The sequence below is a fragment of the Arvicanthis niloticus genome, chromosome 23 (genome assembly GCF_011762505.2).
Source record: "Arvicanthis niloticus isolate mArvNil1 chromosome 23, mArvNil1.pat.X, whole genome shotgun sequence".
Lineage (NCBI taxonomy): Eukaryota > Metazoa > Chordata > Mammalia > Rodentia > Muridae > Arvicanthis > Arvicanthis niloticus.
In genome coordinates this window covers 14,864,555-14,882,976 of record NC_133430.1, presented here as the reverse complement: position 1 = coordinate 14,882,976, position 18,422 = coordinate 14,864,555, and positions in this window count along the sequence as shown.

The following is an 18,422-nucleotide window of genomic DNA, read 5'->3' as shown; positions in this document are numbered from 1 at the left end:
AGATTTGTGTGCATTTACATAATCATCTACATACATGTGCCTGTTTGTATACTGTTTCCACGGTACTAGAGAAGCCTGTGGTTAGGTGAGGTCTCACATTAAATAAAGCTGTTAAGGTCTCCCAGAAGCCTTCTACTCCACATGACTGAGGTAAATTTTTTGACAGATCAGTTAATGAATTCATTGTAGATTAATGGAAAATGTTTTATTTTGCTATAAAAAACAAACTAAAAAATTTTTATGAGAATTGTCTCAAATTATTAAAAAGCAAGAAAAAAGAAGGAAAAATGAGTCACATAAGAGAAAAGATATAGGGATTTTCATGTACAGGTGTGTGTTTGTTAAAACAGAGTCTCACTATGTAGCTCAGGCTGGCCTGAAGTTCATTATGTGGCCCTGCCCAGCCTGAAGTTTACTATGTAGCTAGGCTGGCCTCCAACTCATAACGACTCACTGGCCTTGCCTCCCACGGGCACGCATGGCTCTGTTTGTGCATGTGCGTGGCTGTGTTCAGATGCACTTGCCCACAGGTACAGGCGGAGGCCAAAGGTTGATTTCAGGATGTCTTCTATTGCCCTCCGCCCTGATTTAAATTGTAAAATCGTATTTACTTATTTTTACACTTATGTGTCTGTGTCTGTGTCTGTGCTGGCATATGTATGTTTGCTCATCTCTGCATATGAGTGCATGTGTCAATGGAGGGCCAAAGAAGGTGTCAGATCTGCTGAGGGGATAGTGACAAGTGACTGTGAGCTGCCCAGTGTGAAAGCTGGGACCCTAACTTCGCTTCTCTGCAAGAACTAAGCAGGCCCCCTACATTCTTTTATCTCCGTCCCCCATTGCTGGGGTTATGGTCAGTTGGGTACAGTGATGCCTAATGTTTACACGAGTGCTAAGGATATAAACTCAGATCCACGCTGCGGCATTTCGCCCACTGAGCCATGGCTCCTGTGATATATTGGATTTTCATTATTGAGAAAAACATTACTGACCAAAAAAATAATGTGTCTGTTTTAGTGTCTTTTAAATGTCCACCTTATAATGCTGGTTAAATTAACACCTATTATTTAGGTTACTGTGTTATGTTTGGCTTAGAGGTAGATGTAATCAGATATTTCTAATCTATCTATCATCTACCTATCATCTATCTATCATCTATCATCACCTATCTATCCATCCATTTATCTATCTGTGTCTAACACTTAATATGTTATGTATATAAGCTTTGTCTAAATATTATGCAAAATTCATCAAGGTTCATAGGTTAATACACATAAGATAATAAATCAGTGTTGCCCCTGTATCTTAGTTTCACAAGATGGTCAATGAAGTTCTTGGTTATTTCTTCCATCTGAACTCAATACCATTCCTATAGAAGGCCCCATAATTTGAGAGGTTTGTTGTTTAAACCCTTTTCTGATCAATTTGCTTCAACTCAGCCAGCAAGTTTTCCATTGTTTATATGAGACATGTTCTCCTACTTCAGACAGAAAAATCTATTCAAGGCCACGCATACTGTTAATCCTGTCCAGAATCTTAATCCTGTCCAGAGTCTGAAACTTGCAAGTTATTAAATTTCACCTAAATAATAAAATATAAATTAGTATCAAAAAATCACCAATGATTACTGTGCACTAATTATTTGTGTGCATTTCTGTTCTACTAACATGAAAGGCTCCAAGGACTCAAAGTTTAGGAAAACACTTGCCCAATCTACTATCATCTAAACTAAACTTGTTCTAATGAGACTTTTCAGTCTTACACATGAGTTTGGTTCTTCTCTGATCATTGTTTGGATCACAGACAAGCAGCTGCACCTGAGAACTGTATTCCCATCAGCCACACTAGTAATTAAAGCCACTGGACACTGGTTACTTCTGAAGTCTTAATGTAATACTGTATGCAATAAAAAATAGTTTGTTTTGGAAATTGCTAAACTTTCTTTAGAGTTACTTTGTAAGTCCTTAGAAATCTGTGGATATTTTTGTGGGAGAATAGTTTGTAATTAAAATACCCTAAACAGGAGGCACTCTGAGAGGCTGGCACAGATGAATGATGAATTCAATGATCAATAAAACCAAATTAAATTAAAAATGGACTTCTGGAAAATTCAGCCCAAGCGCTCTTCCTTCTAGCCAAAAATGTCACCTGGAATTGACTCCTTGATTTCCTTCTACGTCCTTCCCACTGCAGGATCAGATCAGACCAACCAGGACAGATCTCACCTTGGTAGTGACAGCTAAGACAACTGAAGTCAAACCATAGTATGATCAACCAGCCATGTGCTCAGAGAAAATAGTTTGGAGACAAAGGGAAAGAAACTGTTAGAAGAAAAATGCAGTCATGACAGACCTCATGGTACACCAACCCAGATGATCATGGGTTTCAAGTTAGTCTGGATGATACAGTGAGACCCTGTTTAAACATAAACCAAACCAAACGAGAAAAAAAAAAAACCAATCTAACATATACAATGGAATCACTTGTGTAATAAGTGAGTCTAAGGAAAAGAATCCTCTGAAAGATGTTAGGACCTTGGTTTCTAGCAGCCTGCTAAAGGCTGTTTTAAAGTACAGGCGTATCTATCAAGAGAATTTCCACACAGGTTCAACAACAGATGGGATAACATCCCAAGATCCTTAAGACCGAGGGAAGAAAGAATTGTTGTCATGAAACTGGGACCCTAAGCAATTAAAATATCTCTAGGACACCCCGTGCTGGGAGGGAGACAAACTCATAGCCCTGGTGGCTAAGGAAGAAGCCATGCTCTAGGAAAAGGTCATTGTCACAGTTCTGACAGTGACCTCACAGCTAACTCTACACGTTAGTAGTTTGGGGCTTCGGTATCATCCTTTCTATGAATCATAACACTGTTACAGGCAAAGCAGAGAGAGAAGTTTTTCTCCCCCTAGTTCTAATCCAAACTGTTTTTTTTTTTTTTTCAGAAAATTCTCTTTATCAATTCCCATCTCTTAATTTTCCAGTAAAGTTGTGAGTGGTGGATCACAGTACCATTAGAACGATGAAGATTCTAACTCAGAGAAGATGATGTTCTGGCTGGCTTTACCCCATCATCCCCACCTTATAGGTTTATAGATGCTACTGAATTATTTCTGAGTGAGGAATTGAAAACCATGGGATGCCCTACCCTGATACAATCTGGTATGTCAAGGAAGGATTTAGTACTGGGGCATGAACACACATTCAGGTGGCTTCCTTGAGGCCCACTAAGCCTGGTGGTCCCACCTTACCTCGGAAGAAGATGTAATTCATCAAGGCAAAAGCTGTATCTGCCTCCATCTCCTTGACCAATCCTGCTATTTTCCCATGGGTTTCCGTCTCTACATGCTCATTGATCTGGTTTTGGGCTCTTTGGGTGTCATTGAAGTTGAGAGCAACGACCTTTGAGTGGTACAGCCTGTTGACATCCTCCACAAACCTGTCTTTAAGCTTCAGGTTCTTGTCAATGAATAGGCTGCTGTTCAGTGTGAGCTGCTCTTTGTGGTCTGGCTGATGGAGGATAAATGTAAGTTGCTGAAAGCATTCATGGATGAAATTCTCGGGTGTTTCTGTCAGGTTGAAGTTCAGTCCCTCCAGGATCTGGTCATGGGTTTTCTTCTTTGCCCCCAGGGAGAGCATTAAAGAGGAAGTAAAAATACTCAGCGGGGAGAATAAGATGTTGGTATGTTTTGTCCAGTTATCAGACTTATGATACAAGCTGAAGGCTACCTGGATGATGATGTAGGAGACACGGTAGCAGGGCAGATGCTCCTTATGTTCATGGTCGTGTTCATTCACGTCCATCTCCAGGGGGTCTTGAGGCTGGGAGCCAGAGAAAAGGCAACACAGGCTTGCTAGCAAAAGGACTCCCTGTGAGACAGAGGATGGCATTGTCCTGCATGACAGAGATGGGGACACAAGTCCTAAGTCAGGGCCCATGATAGTTTCTACACATAAAAGCAGTGACATCCTTGTGCTCAGCTGTTCCAATTATTCTATCCAACACCATTTGCTTTAATGGATGTGTTAATGAATGTGTTTTTCTCCTTCAAAAACCCCTAGAGTCTAATCTGTAGTATGAATTCTTGGGAGGGAGACAGGCTTAATCTAATTATTGTGTTTAGAATGGGGGCCTGAAGGGATATTGGGATTAGATAACATCATCAGGGCAATACCATTATTGAATACTAGTGACTGTGTAGTGAAAGAAGCAAGGCAGAGGGGACACAGGTACATTTCTTATCTCTTGCTGTTTGATGACTTGCACCACAAGAATGCCTGCAAGGACACCTGACCATGAAGCAGAATTGTAGGACAATATTAATCTCTATTATGATCCCTTTCCTAGTTTATCTAATTGTTAAGAGAAAATGTCCCTCCCAATTTGTACTGTCTAGAACTGTCATGGGTCTGAACTCTGCCTTCTTGTTATTGTTCTGTGGGGCAATGACTACTACCCTCCATTTACTGATGAGGAATCCAAGGCCCAAAGAGATTTAGGTTCATGTTCAAGATCAATGTCTTAGTTACTTTTCTGTTACTGTGATAAAATACTCTGAAAAAAGCAGCTTAATGTTGTAAAGGTTTATTGTAGATGACAGTTCAACGTACAGTCCATCATGATGGGGAAGTCAAGGCGGTGGGAACTTGAAAGGGCTGGTCACATTGCATGCACCATCAGAAGGAAGGACCAATGAATGTGTACATGTTAGTGCTCCTGTTCCCCCCCCCACCCCCCCAAGCACCACTGTCCAGACCAGAATTCCTGGCCTAGGGAATGGTGCTACCCACAGTAGATGACCTCAATGAACACAATCAAGACAATACTCACAGACAAGCTCATCATGGAATGGTGCTACCCACAATGGATGGCCTCAGTTAACGTAATCAAAATAATCTCCACAGGCAAGTTCATGGGTCAACCCAATCTAGATAATTACTCAACTGAAACTGCTGTGCCAAGTGATTTTTAGGTTGTTTTCACAAGTTGACAGTTAGCACAAACCATCACAGTCACTCACTAGGCTTCATAGCAGTCAAAGGTGGCTTCTACTTGTTCTTATTATGTAATTTGCAGAAAAGCTATTGGCCAAAGAGGATAGATTTTTCCCACAACACACAGCCAGAACTCAGAGCAGCTGTGATAAAAACCTAATCAAAGTCTCTGCCAGGCTTCTCAGATGGCATGTATTTCTGACATCTTCCTTTTCTCCCAATTATCATATGGTAGACCACTTGAACATAGATCTGCCTTCCTTCTTTCCTTCCTTCCTTCTTCCTTCCTTCCTTCCTTCCTTCCTTCCTTCCTTCCTTCCCTCCCTCCCTCCCTCCCTCCCTCATTCTTTCCTTCCTTCCCTCCCTCCCTCTTCCTCCCTCCCCCTTCCCTCCCTCCCTCTTCCTCCCTCCCTCCTTCCCTCTCTCCCTCCTTCCCTTCCTTTCTTCATTTAATGCTATCTGGGGATTACTTCTGATCATGAGCCTGTGACATAGCCCTGGGACTTTAGTCATTCACATCCATTACCTCTGGGTCATCCTGCTCTCTTTATTTTGAAATGGCTTTAAAATGGTTCAGAACAAGTGAGTTACTTGCTTAAGGGCACAAAGCAGATTAGAATGAACCAGAGCCAGACAGGCCTGTAGCTCCTGATCATGTGCTCTGTGTGCTGCTAGAGCAGTCCCCTGTGGTACTGACATGGACCACATGTACCAACAAGGTAGGCTTGACATGTATGATAAACCAAAGGGGACAAATCCCACAGTGGCTGAGAGCTGAGGAGATTGCAAAGCCATATTATAACAGGACACCACCGGACCCAAGTGGACCCACAAGGTGATCCTTATTTATTTTAACAATGTCTCCGTGTCATTAGCTTTGCAAGATTGCACGCCCCCGCCCCCCCAATGCATCTGGTGCCATGCCACATCTGTAGCTTCCAAATAAGGACAGGAATGGAGAGTAAACTTTTTCTAGGAAAATTCAGAGCTATTCATAGAACTTGCCTCTTCTGCATCTCGCCCTTGAACAATCCTACCCTTCGCTGAGGTATCCATCAAACCAGCTCTCTAAAGGGCTCATGAGGAGATGCGACTTTCCTGAGAAGCCCATGCTGCTCCTGAATGTTTGAGTGAAATCTAATGAACTTCCTCCAATCTTTCTTTCCTCCCTACTTTGTCTCATCTCTGAATCCTTTCTTTGATAGAGACCAGAATCTGGAAACTCTGGGCCACAGTCTCATTCAGCTCCCTCTGTCCCCCGCCTCCCCAGTTGCCTCTTCTGAGCCCAGGACCTGGACTGCTGCCCGCAGCCGGGCAAAGAGGACAGCAGGCCCATCGTCCTGGTAGTATAAATGTAACAAACGCAAGCATGTCATGGAGAACACTCAGATACAACCTTAGGGCAGTTCATGGGGGAAGTGGGGTTGTGGATTTAGCAAACTGCCAACAGTTAGGACTAGCCAGGGTCCATGAACCCAAAAGAAAAAGAGGGGACAGAGAGGGCAGCTATCCCAGGAGTTAGTGCTCCCTTGAGGTTCAGAAGTTCTCACTAGGAGATAAAGGTCATTTTCCTGTGGAGGAAGGTGAGCTTAAAGGCAGAGGGACAAGGACCCAGACTGTCCTCTGTAATTTAGCTCTGAAAATCCAGAGCTGAAAGACTTTTCTCCTGTAAGATAGTTGGAGGAGTAAATGTTCATAGAGTCACCAAGCCCATGGCTGGGTCTCTGGCTCAGAGTGGATAACCACAAGGAGGATTCCCCAGGGCAGATCATATGCCCGGCAGGGGTAAGCTTGCCCAAGGTAGATTTTTCCCTCTCTGTAAGCAGAGAACAGAAAAAGGCAAGAGATCCAAGATCATCCCAGTCCTTCCCAGCACACACTGTGGGCCTACTGTGTGTTAAGACACAAAGCAAGGCCTTTGTTCTCTTGACTTTGTTCATAATAGCTGAGCTGGGTCCCTTGGCTCCCCATGTATGAATGGGATCTTGAGCCTAGGGGATGGAGGCTTTCAATGCCCACCCTGAGGACTCAAGAGGAGGAGGGTGAAGGACTTACTGTGTAGAGTCAGCTGAGGCCAGCAGGAAGGTTACAGGCTGAGTGTGTAACATGGGCTGTTCCTCAAAGTCTTTTCCTGGACACTTCTAAGCTGATTTCAGGGGAGGGGAGGTAGTAGGGACTCCTGGGGAGAGCCTGGGGCTGATTGTGAGGCCAGCCATGGGACTGTGCCATGCACTGTTCTAACCAGAGGGCCTGGCTGTCATTTCAGTCAACCAATTAAATCCACATGACCTGAAAATGAAGTGAAAGATATGGCCATGGAAAGTGCAGCTCAGAGCAGGCAGTAGGTGCACACTGTACCCAACCTGACAGTAGACAAGAAATTTCAAAGAAAAAGACTTCTGTTATTAAATTATTGAAACAATAAACCCCAAATAATTAATGTCCCAGGAATTCCATGTTGGGTAAAGGGAAAGATCGAAGCCTCGGCGCCAGCCACATAACAACTGTAACAGAGCCAGTCAGAAGGGAACCCATAACTAAACTGATTCCCTGGCTGGGACAAAAGGTGCATTCTCATTTTGGACCCCTTGTTTCCAAAGGAGCCTACTTTCCCTTACTTTTACCTCGAATAAAATATTTGAGTGCGCTGGCTCCCAGTTGGTGAAAGTGGTTGGGAAGGATTAGGAGATGTAACCTCATTGGAGAAGAAGTGTCACTGGAGGTGGGCTTTGAGGTGTCAAAAGCCCAAGCCTTTGCAGCTCACTCCCCACCCCCACCCTCACCTCTGCCTTCATTTTGTGCATCAGATGTAAGCTCTCAGCTACTGGTCCAGTGCTGTGCATGCATGCTTCTAGCCTGCTGCCATGCTGCCTATAATAATAATGGTCATCCATTCACTCTCTAAAACTGTGAGCAAGCCCACAGTTAAATGCTTTCTTTTATGGGTTGCCTTGGCAATACAAAAGGAAACAAGAAACTTCTCAGACTCCCTTTTCTGTCTTTTAATTATTTAATCAACTGAGAAAATGATCCCATGCCATCATCCCAGATGACATCAGGACAGACTTGATATTTTCCATGGTTTCACAGATCACAGTAGAGAGCCCCTGGAAACCCTTGTCTCTGTCTCAAATGTCCCCTACAGAACCCTAAATGGCTTCATAAAGCCCCATTCCCCAAAGACCAATGTGTATCAACCTTCCTCAGTAGGTAGCAGATGCCCAAGCTATCCAACAGAAAACCAACCTTGCTCAAGGGGCTGGAGACAGCTAAGAGCTGCCATGTAGCTTAGGGGTTCAACAAAAGGGAAGTGGCTTAGGAGAACTCTGACAAGTCTTCAAAATAGTTTAAAAATAACTCACGTAGCTCAAAGGAGTCTCCAAACCAAAGGAAGGCAAATCCAAGGTGCCTGAAGTAGGAAGAAACTTACCGAAGGTCAAACTTTCTTGAGAGTCTAGAACAAAGCTTAAATTCTTACTTCTTGGCTTTCCTGGGTGGAGGTGGAAAAGCTGTGGAAGCCTGCTGGAGTGAAAAGTCAAGAAAGATCCCCTCAGATGCTGTCACATCAGCAGCTGCATGGCACCTTCCCGGTCTTAACCTCTCCATCCTGTGAGTTGCTGAAATCCCAAATATGTGCTTTTTCCTGATTAGCTTGGGGATCCTTAGCTTTAGAGCTGGGACCCTGTCAATCCTAACAAGCTAGGTGTGGCTGCACATCCCCCATAGGCCAATTAAACAGTTGGGTACTAGTGAAAAGCCAAGAGATTTACTCCTTTGGTATCTACACTGGAAGAGGGAACAGGAACCCAGAGACAGTTTCCCTGACCTTACCTCACCAGGGTCCTGAAGTGAGGATGCAAGCAAAGAAGCCCAGGTCAACCTATGGCTCCACCCATTATCCCTCTAGCCCCACCCATTATCCCTATGGCCACACCCATTATCCTTGTCTCAGCTTCCTCCTATTGAGTGATGTGATAAGTTTTTAGAACTGTAGAAAGTCTCTTCCTGGGAGACAGGTCACCTCCATTCCCCATCTAGCTATTCCCAGGACAGATGTGACCTTTTCTTTCCTCTAGCAGGTGAAATTCCAGTTTCCTGGATCCATTCTTTCAAAAGTTTCTGCCTCTTCTGAGCACAGAAGAGACACCAAAGTCTCTTTGGAGTATTTTCTTGCCTGACTGAGTAGATTAAAATCTACCAAAGCTGGCACTTGGTAGTCCCTGCTCTGTACCCACAGAATGAAGGGTTTAAGTTTTTCGTTGTTGTTCTTGTTCACATTTTGGTTTTTGCTGTGAGGGCAGGGAGGCTCGGGAATGACTCACATCTTGTCCACCATTCCACGAAGTATTTTACTGAGGGTTTCTATTGCTGTGATAAAACACCATGAATAAAAGCATCTTGGGGAGGTGTCTTAGTTAGGATTTTTATTGTTGTGAAGAGACACCATGACCATGACAACTCTTATTTGCCAGGAGCCAAACCCATGAAATTACCTTCTGTTCTGGAAAGCCTAGTCAGACAAGGTTAAGAAAGGATGTTCACTGTCTCAGATCCCAGAAACTCAAAGAACCGTCTGGCATTTCCTGGGAGCCAGATACGATAGTGGGATGCTCTTAGACAGTGAGGATTCCATAGTGGGATAGCCTTAAGCAATGACCCTTGCCTAAGCTTCCCGTTTTGCTGTGTCTTTATAACCTGCCACCTGAAATTAAAGTTAGATAGCTTGATCAGAACCCTCAACTTGCTCTCCTCCTTTGTGCCTCTTGTCCCTTCACTCTTTTGCTCCCTTTCCTAGGGTCTCATCAAATTCCGCAGAGGGCTGGGGCACTTATTAAAAAATTTAGTTGGAGCTGGCTTACAGTTTCAGGTGTTTAGTCCATTATCATTATGGCAAGAACCGTGGAAGAGTGCCAGCAGACATGGTGCCAGGGAAGACTCTGAGAGTTCTACATCTGGATCCACAAACAGCAGGAAGTGACAAGGACACATTTCCTCCAACAAGGTCACAGCTACCCCAATAAGGACACGCCTTCTTGAAGAGCCACTCCCTATGGGTCTATGAGGACCATTTTCATTCAAACCTTCCCAGAAGGAAAGGGTTTACTCAGCTTACAGTTCCACATCACTGTTCATCATTGAGGGAACTCAAGGCAGGAACTCAAGCTAGGAATCTGAAAGCAGGAGCTGATGCAGAGGGCTGCTACCTACTGGCTTGCTCCACATGGCTTGCTCAGTTATATCATAGCACCCAGGACCAACTGCCCAAGGGTGGCACCACCCACAGTCCAATCTGACAGAGTCTCTTTCTCAGTTAAGACTCCTCCTCTCACATATGGCTAACTTGTGTCAAATTGGCAAAAGCCACCAGGACACAAGGCCACACCAGAGGCCCTGCACTCAGATCATGGCAGGCTCTTCGTGGTGACAGACACCAATGCCTCCTAAGAATGGTATTCTTTAAAGCTTGTCCTCTCATCAACTATTTTTTCTCTCCCCTAACATCCCACCGGCAATCAAAATGAAAATGGCTGCCTGGCTTCCCGTTTGGAGAATTATTATTCCTGAAAGATTGTCAACTGGAAAGAACAGGGAGAACAGGGCAGCCCTGTGTCCCTTGGGAGGAGTCCATTGGGCCTTGTTTCTGAAGTGCTTTGAGCAGGAAGAAGAGTAGGCTATGGGAGAGTGGAGAGGCAGGGAGAAGCCAGTAGTCTACCTAGCAAAGCAACCGAGACCCAGGGAGGACCCTCCTCCCTCGTCTCCCTCTTCATCATCTGTTTCCATCAATTCTTGTCCCCCCCTTCTCCTTCATATGCTTTCTTTGTCTTCTTTCTAAGATTCCTATTTGGGGTACATGTGGGATAGGGGTAGGATGCTCCGTCTGCTTGAAACATATGACGTAGATACCATTAGGAAGTGTCTAAACATGTCTCTGAGATGTGCACAGGCCACAGCTACAGATCTCCCTCCTGGCAGGAGGAGGACCAGGTATGCTGTAGCACCCACCTTAGAAACCCCTGCTACAGTCTGCACTTTTTTTGTTGTTGTTTTGGTTTTTTTTCTTCTGTATTTTTTTTTATTGGATATTATATTTACATTTCAGAGTTTATCCCCTTACCCCATTCCTTCCTCCACCCAGGAACCTCCTATCCCATCCCCCCTCCTCATGCTTCTATGAGGATGTGCTCCCACATACCTCCCACCCCTCCCCACCGTTGAATTCCCCCCCCCCACTTGGTGTTCAGCCTCCATGGGACCAAGGATCTCCTCTCCCACCTATGCCCGACAAGGCCATCCTCCCCTGCATGTACAGATGGAGTCTTGGGTCCCTCCCTATGTGCTCCCAGGCTGGTGGTTTAGACCCTGGGGAGCTCTGGTTGGTTGGTATTGTTGCTCTCCTCATGGGGCGACAAACCCTTTAAGCTCCTTCAGTCTTCTCTCTAACTCCTCCATTGGGAACCCCTTGATCAGATCAGTGGTTAGCTGTGAGCATCCGCCTCTGACTATGTAGGACTCTGGCAGACCTCTAAGGACACAGTTACATCAGGAGTCTGCACTTCCCAAGAGAATGAACTTGAGCCCCAGGCTCAGGCCCTGACCTCCCCCTCCCCCATGCAGATGACTTCATCAGCTTCGCATTTTGGTCTGGTTTCTGAATATGGCTCTGGGGTGGATGGCAGGGGAGTTGTCTCCTGTTTTCCTTCTTGATCTTCTGGACTTGCTTTTGTTGGAGGGGCCTCTCTGACTCTTCATCCCTTTTTATTTTTATTTTTTTATTATTTTTTTAAACACCAATTCACTGCTTCACTCCCAGCCTTGGCGTCATTTCCTCAGAGGTAAAGAAGAGCTCTGTCACTTTCAAACAAGAGCCCCAGTGGTCTGTGTCTTCCTTCCTTGAAGACACAATGCCTCTGTGTGTGGGGAAAAGGCCTTTGAAAAGAAAAGATTAACTGTTTGAGTCTTACCATGGGAAGGTTGCTGAACTGGTGACCAGATGTTTCATAGATCAAGAGGAAACTGTGGACCCACAGAGAGTGACAGGGCCACCAGGAAGAAAATGATGGCACCTGCCTGAAGATGACAGTGGACGGAATGACTCTGTTCCTTAATGACTCTGAGGGCCAGAGTCATTATATATTTTGACTTGGACCCAATAATAATTTCTGGTATGTGTCTTGAGAACTATGGCAGAGTAAGTTTCCATTCAAAGCCACCAAGTTTGTGTCATCTGGGACAGTAGCCCAAGGGCTCTGGGGCAGGGCCCTCAGCATGGCCCCATTTCTACCACCATCTCCGTGTGTTGATCCAGCTTGGTGAGTAATTGTCCTGTGCATCCCTGGATTCAACCCAGTGTGCACAGTGAAAACAAAGGTGGTCCAGACCACCCCAACACAGTGCCATCCCACAGAATACCATGACATCAGAGACCTTTGTGCTGACATTTGCCAGTGAGGACACCAAGACTGTAGGAGGGGTCCATGCTATGGTCAAGTGGGTCACAGAACCTAGACTGCCTGACCCTCTGCTTAGTAGGGTTGTGATTAAGAAGTGCAGTCTAAGTCCACTGGCCATCTTAGCATTGACTATGGGTGCGCTGTGTAGCCAAAGTGCCAACTTGGGGGTGGGGTAAGGGCTGGCAAGATTATGCATTCTTCTTGGGGTATGGGGCAGCCCAGGGTTAGTCTTCTCATTTTGCCAGTGATGGAACTAAGTCCAAGGGAGATGTGACAATCACACGTCACTCTAGACTGACACCTAGAAATGGAGCCATTGCTTCAGATCCTACCTCAGTGGATTCAGGTGACTGTCCCAAGTGTCTATGAACTTGGTGGCTGAGCGGGAGGCACATTTGTTGAGATCCTGTGTTCTTACACGTCTCTTGTGTTCATGCTGTCGATTGATACAGGAAGATTGATACAGGAAGTTCCCTTACGTATCAGTTTCTCCTTTGTTGTTGAAAAAAAATCTGACAAAAGATACTCGAAGGAGAGAGCAAGGTAGGGATGGAGGAAGGGAAGTGGGAGAGAGAGAGGGGGGGGAGGAAAGGAGGGTGACAGGCCTTTACTTTGGCTCAGTTTAAGGAGATGCATCCCAACTTGGTGTGGATAGTCTGACTGCAGGACCCTGAGGTGCCTGGTCACATTGCATACATAATTAGGATGCAGAGAGCTATGTCTACTGGTACTGGGGTTACTCTCTCCTTTTACACAGTCCAGGGTCCCACAGAGTTAAAGGAGAGTTAGAGAGACATACATAGACAAGGAAAGGAAAGGTGAACTTCCTAAGATGGCTGCCTCTTGTCAAAAAATATTTTGAGGAGAACTGGAAGGAGATACGGGAGCAAAAATCTAATCAGGAGCAGTAGAGGGGAAGGGAGGACCCAGGGGCACTATGAAGTCCCCAAACCAATGTCTGTTTAGTGGACCTCCTGGCTTAGGTTTCTCCCACCCCAAATATATTCATGGCTGTTGTTTCCCTTTCTCTGTGGCTTGGTCTTCTGTCTTCCCTAGTGGTTCAATTCCGTTTTCACTGCGGGGACTGAGCTCTGCAGTCTCCTAGGCGACCACCTTCACCCTTTTAGGTAGGACTTTGAATCTCAGCTAACCTAATCTAGGATCTCCCTGATTGACAGGCTCAGGATCACTCCAAGGTGACTCTAGATCCTGTCAAGTCGACAAAATAAACCTGTCACACAACAGAAACAAATGCAACTATATTACTAAATCCTAGCACTTATTCTGAGTGTCCTAGCTGAGGGAAGAGGCAAAGTGGTTTTCCTTATTGGATGTCTAATTTTGTTTGTTCTGTGTGCTCTCCTTGTAAGTAGCATGATGGAATTTAGATCTCATCTCTAAATGTTTCACGAGTTCAGACCCTTCTGTTCTCAGATAATCTGCAATCAGCACATTGGCTCTGGTAGAGTGCCTTTGACTGCTCCTAGCAAAGACATATGGGTAGCTAGGGATCAGGACACCTGCCCTCCCTCAGTGTAAACTCTGTGGTCCCTGCCTGGAACTCTGCACTGCCAGGCTGTTCTAAGAAAACCCTTATGATAGGCTGTCCTCACCTGCCCTTGTTTATGTGAGTATGCTTGAGCACAGAGGCCACTATTAAGTGTTGTCCTCTATTCCTGTCTGTCTTATTTTGTTGAGATGGTCTCTCCCTGAACCCGAAGCTCACTAATTAAACCAGGCTGGCTGGCCAGCAAGCCCCAGGGATATGTCTACTTCCATAGTGCTGGGATTATACCACACCCAGCTTGTATACTGACTGGTGCTGGAAGCTCAGGCCCTCACCATCTTATGCAGAGTGTCTCACTGTCTTCCTGGTCCCTCTCAGCATCATTCTCAGATCCCTGTCATCACTTGGGGTTTGGTTAGTAGGTGTAGATGCCCTTGAGTCGCTCTAATGAAACCTGGTGGCACAGTCATCATGGGCTGGATTGTGTTTCAGCCACGAGAAGCCTGGACCTCTGTGATTAAATCCAGCTGAGGCCGAATTCTTTATTACTTTACTTGCCCCATGTAGGAGGGGCCAAAGTGCTATGCCATCCTGGTGACATAGAGATGGGCAGAGGGAGGTCTCCTTTCCCTCCACTCCTGCCTTAGAATATCTCCAGGCAGTTCGGCTAATGGCTCTTCAGGTGACAGTGTGACATACTATCAGTGACATGTAATACCAACAGTGCCTCTCCAAGGACCTTCTCTGCTTCTGGTGTCTCTTGGCCTTGGCCAGTACCAGTCACTAGAGACAAAGTATAAAACGGGTACCACTGAGTCTCGTTTGTAATCTAACTGACATTAGAACGACTAGTTTACACCTGCAAAAAGTGGAGCTTCTAGACCCAGGCTGGCTGAGCTATGGCATGCACTCACTTCGGGTGAGACAAGACCACCTCCCCGCTGCACCAGAATCCAGAGAGATTCTGAGCCTCATGGAAGCACCAAAGAGTAGATATTAATATTGTTAGCATTTTGTCTAAGCTCTGCCCCACAGTTACCTGGTAATGGCCAAGTATACCTGACTCACTATAAAAGGGGCTGCTTGCCCCTCTGCTCTCTCTTGCTCTTGCCTTCTTTCTACCACTCTGTCCTCTCACCCCTTCCCCATCTCTCCCCCTCCCCCTTCCCCTCTCTCCACATGCTCATGGCCAGTCTCTACTCTCTCTCTCTGTCTGCCTCTACTACCCTCTTAATCCCCCTTCCCATGTCCTGAGTAAACTCTATTCTATATTATACCATCTCATGTGGCTGGTCCCTCAGGGAAAAGAGATGCCTCAGTATACCCGACATCACCTTCCTCCATACCTCAGCACACATCTCCACAGAACATACTTTTTCTCTTTTTATAAACACATCAACAGAGAAGATGAGAAGCCTGCCCCGGGTAACACAAGCATCCTAATGTTATAGTGTGTCTTATAACCTGGCTGTTTCAGTGTCCTTGGTGGTGAGGTAGCTTGCCCTGGAGACAGGACCTTTCCCTGAGTCCTGTACCAAGTGGCCTCCAAGATGTAGCTATTACTAACAGGAGCTGTTGGCAAGGAGGTGTTTACTGCACTTCTGGTAAACCAGACAAGAACAGCAATGCCTGCAGGGTGCACCCGAGTGTTGGTGGTGGGTGTTTGCTGTGGCTTATTTCTCGGGGCTCTCAAAGGAGTGTGAGTTGCATGCAGATTCCATGCCAGGTTCTGTACTGACTGACACCACGGCCATAGCACGGCATCCTTTAGGGTGAGCTGTGAAGTGTTTATAAACAGACAAAGAGATAAAGAGAGTATGTTCTGTGGGTGTGTGGAGAGGTATGAGGGAAGGGAAAGGGGATGTCTCAGCCGGTCCATGCAAAGGCATCTCTTCCCCCTGAGGAACCAGCCACACACCGGTATAGTATAGAATAGAGTTTATTCAAGGCATGGGGAGGGGGGCCAGGAGGGTAGTAGAGGCAGAGAGAGAGAGAGAGAGAGAGAGAGAGAGAGAGAGAGAGAGAAGTAGACGCTGGCCATGACCACCTGGAGAGAGACAGAAGGGAAGGGGGAGGGGCGAGGGGACAGAGAAGCTAGAGGGAAGAGAGCAAAGAGATTAGGAGAGTAAGAGAGAGAGAGAGGAGGGGGCAGCAGCCCCTTTTATAGTGGGCCAGGCCTACCTGGCTGTTGCCAGGTAACTGTGGGGAGGAGCATACCTGTGGAGGTGGAGCTTAGACAGAATACTAACAAGCTGATCCTCAGTCTCCTGACCCCAGGATGGATCATATGTCTCTGCTTATTTTTGGGAAATGTCTACCACTGGTTTTGTACATTATTAATGAAAAATTATAGGTTTGGCCTGAGCTCCTACAATAAACTCTGGCACAGGGGAGCAGACCAAAATAACATTGGTTACCATAAATAAAATAATCTGGGTAAAACTAAACCCATGGGAGGGTTTTCAAAGCCCACTAGTTTCTCCTGAAAACTAGAAATTCCAGTTCATCTGGATCAGGATGGTAAGACATGCCCTCTGGTTTAGTTAGGAACAATGTTCCCCTCCCCCCTGACCTCAAGATATCCTGAAGCAGCCTGACAGACAGAGCTACACCAACCACACCGAGGTAGAGCATGTAAGGCCATTACTGTGTCACCACACACTGAGTCTGCTTCTATACTTCCTTCTCACCTGTCCCAGAGTCGAGGGTGTCGCTGCCTGTGGAGGAACAAGCCTGGAGTACCTAGTCCCCTCAATAACCTTGCTGGTACTTCAATTGGACCAGAGAAATTGAGGTAGTTGGACTGACATGCACTTGGTAGGTCTGATGCTGGGTGAATGGGGTATAAGGACAGTGGGCAGCCAGACCTGGGACTAGAAGACTTGTATCCTGGGCTACACAGAGCAGCTCAGTTAACCTGCTACACTGAGGTTCAGAATAGCTTGATAGGAGGTAGGAGCTGGGCTGTTTCCACTGGAGGTTGGGGTGGGGATTGCAGGAAGACGCCCTGGCATGGCTCTAAGGGTGCGGTGGGACTAGATCCATGGGCAGCCAGCAGTGGACAGAGGTGTTGAGGTTTCTAGGAACCAGTGCCTCCCAGGAAACTGGTTTTGCTCCTTACTAGCTACATGACTTAGGAGGAGGGAAACAGCCTCCTAGAACCTCACTTTTCTCATCTGCAGATTGGGCGAATGGGAGCACATCCCATTTGCAGCCAGCATTGTGGTGTGGCCATAGGACTACATGCCAAAAAAGCTGGGGTGTCAGCCTGATTTGCAGTAGCTCAGAAAGGTGAGCATCAAAGCCAATCCCCCCAACCCCCAGCCTCATCTCATGGTTTTAGGAGAGTAGTTTCTGAACCAAAGCCTCTTGTCAGTTCAAATTCTGGTTGTCAGTGATGAAGCACAGGGTTCAGAGACATTTGCCAACTTCAGTCAGGACACACAGCAGGGGACCAGCAGAATAAAGATCACCAGACCCTCAGGGTTTAAATCCTTCCTGGAGATGGATTGAGTTTGTGTCATCAGAAGCAACTAAGGAGGTTGGAGCCCTGGAGGTGAGTATGCCATTTGCTCAGACAACAGTCAGGACCCAGCAATAGGCTAAACCATACGAAACTACACAGATGTGACCTCTCACACTCACAGGAAGCTCTGAGACTCAGTCTTGTGCTTTTCTGTCTATTCTTGATCTGAGAGTAGCTGACAGGATCCCTAGATCAGCTTAGGGTGGGCAGGATACTCCCATAATAGGAGTAGGCATCCTGGGAGAGTCGGGCAGCAGGTCCATTTGCTTCATCCAATGGACTTGTGGATGTTGCAGTCATTGGGGCTGTCTAGCCTGGTGACCAGGGTGCTTTCAAGACAGCCTCTTGCTGCAGCTCTGGAGATGTGACTATCCCTGGGAGGCACTGAGGAGGACAGAGGAGGGAAGAACTGGAGCATGGACACCATTGAGAGTCAGATAGAAGTGACCATGGAGAAACCCCCGGTTCCATAAGAAGGATGTTCTGTCCCACAGCCTAGGAGCCCCCACGATGATCATTGGGAGCCATGCACAGACTACAGTCCTGTAACTGAAGATGAAGTTGAGGGACATGGAATAAATAGAATCAGGCCTGCTATGCCTGTGCACTTGAGACCCAGAGATACCCACCCTGCTCACTGGGAGAGGGGCTGCTTCTAGGAGATGTGTGAGCCCCTCTCTTAAACACCTGGACAGGACAAAACCAAGAAGAAGCAGGTTGGGGTCCTGCTCCCACTCCATGGAGGAAGGGCTAAGTTGTATAGCTACTTGCTTTGTCCTGAAACATTTACCTCTGGAGGATTGGGAGGCTTATATAGGACAACAGAGAAGAAGGCTCAGGAAGCCTATGAAAGGTATGAGATGTATAAGCTCCTCCCTGACCTCCAAGCCCCTCCCTGATCATATGAAAGCAATAAGCGATAGATAAGAAAAGAAACGTCTTC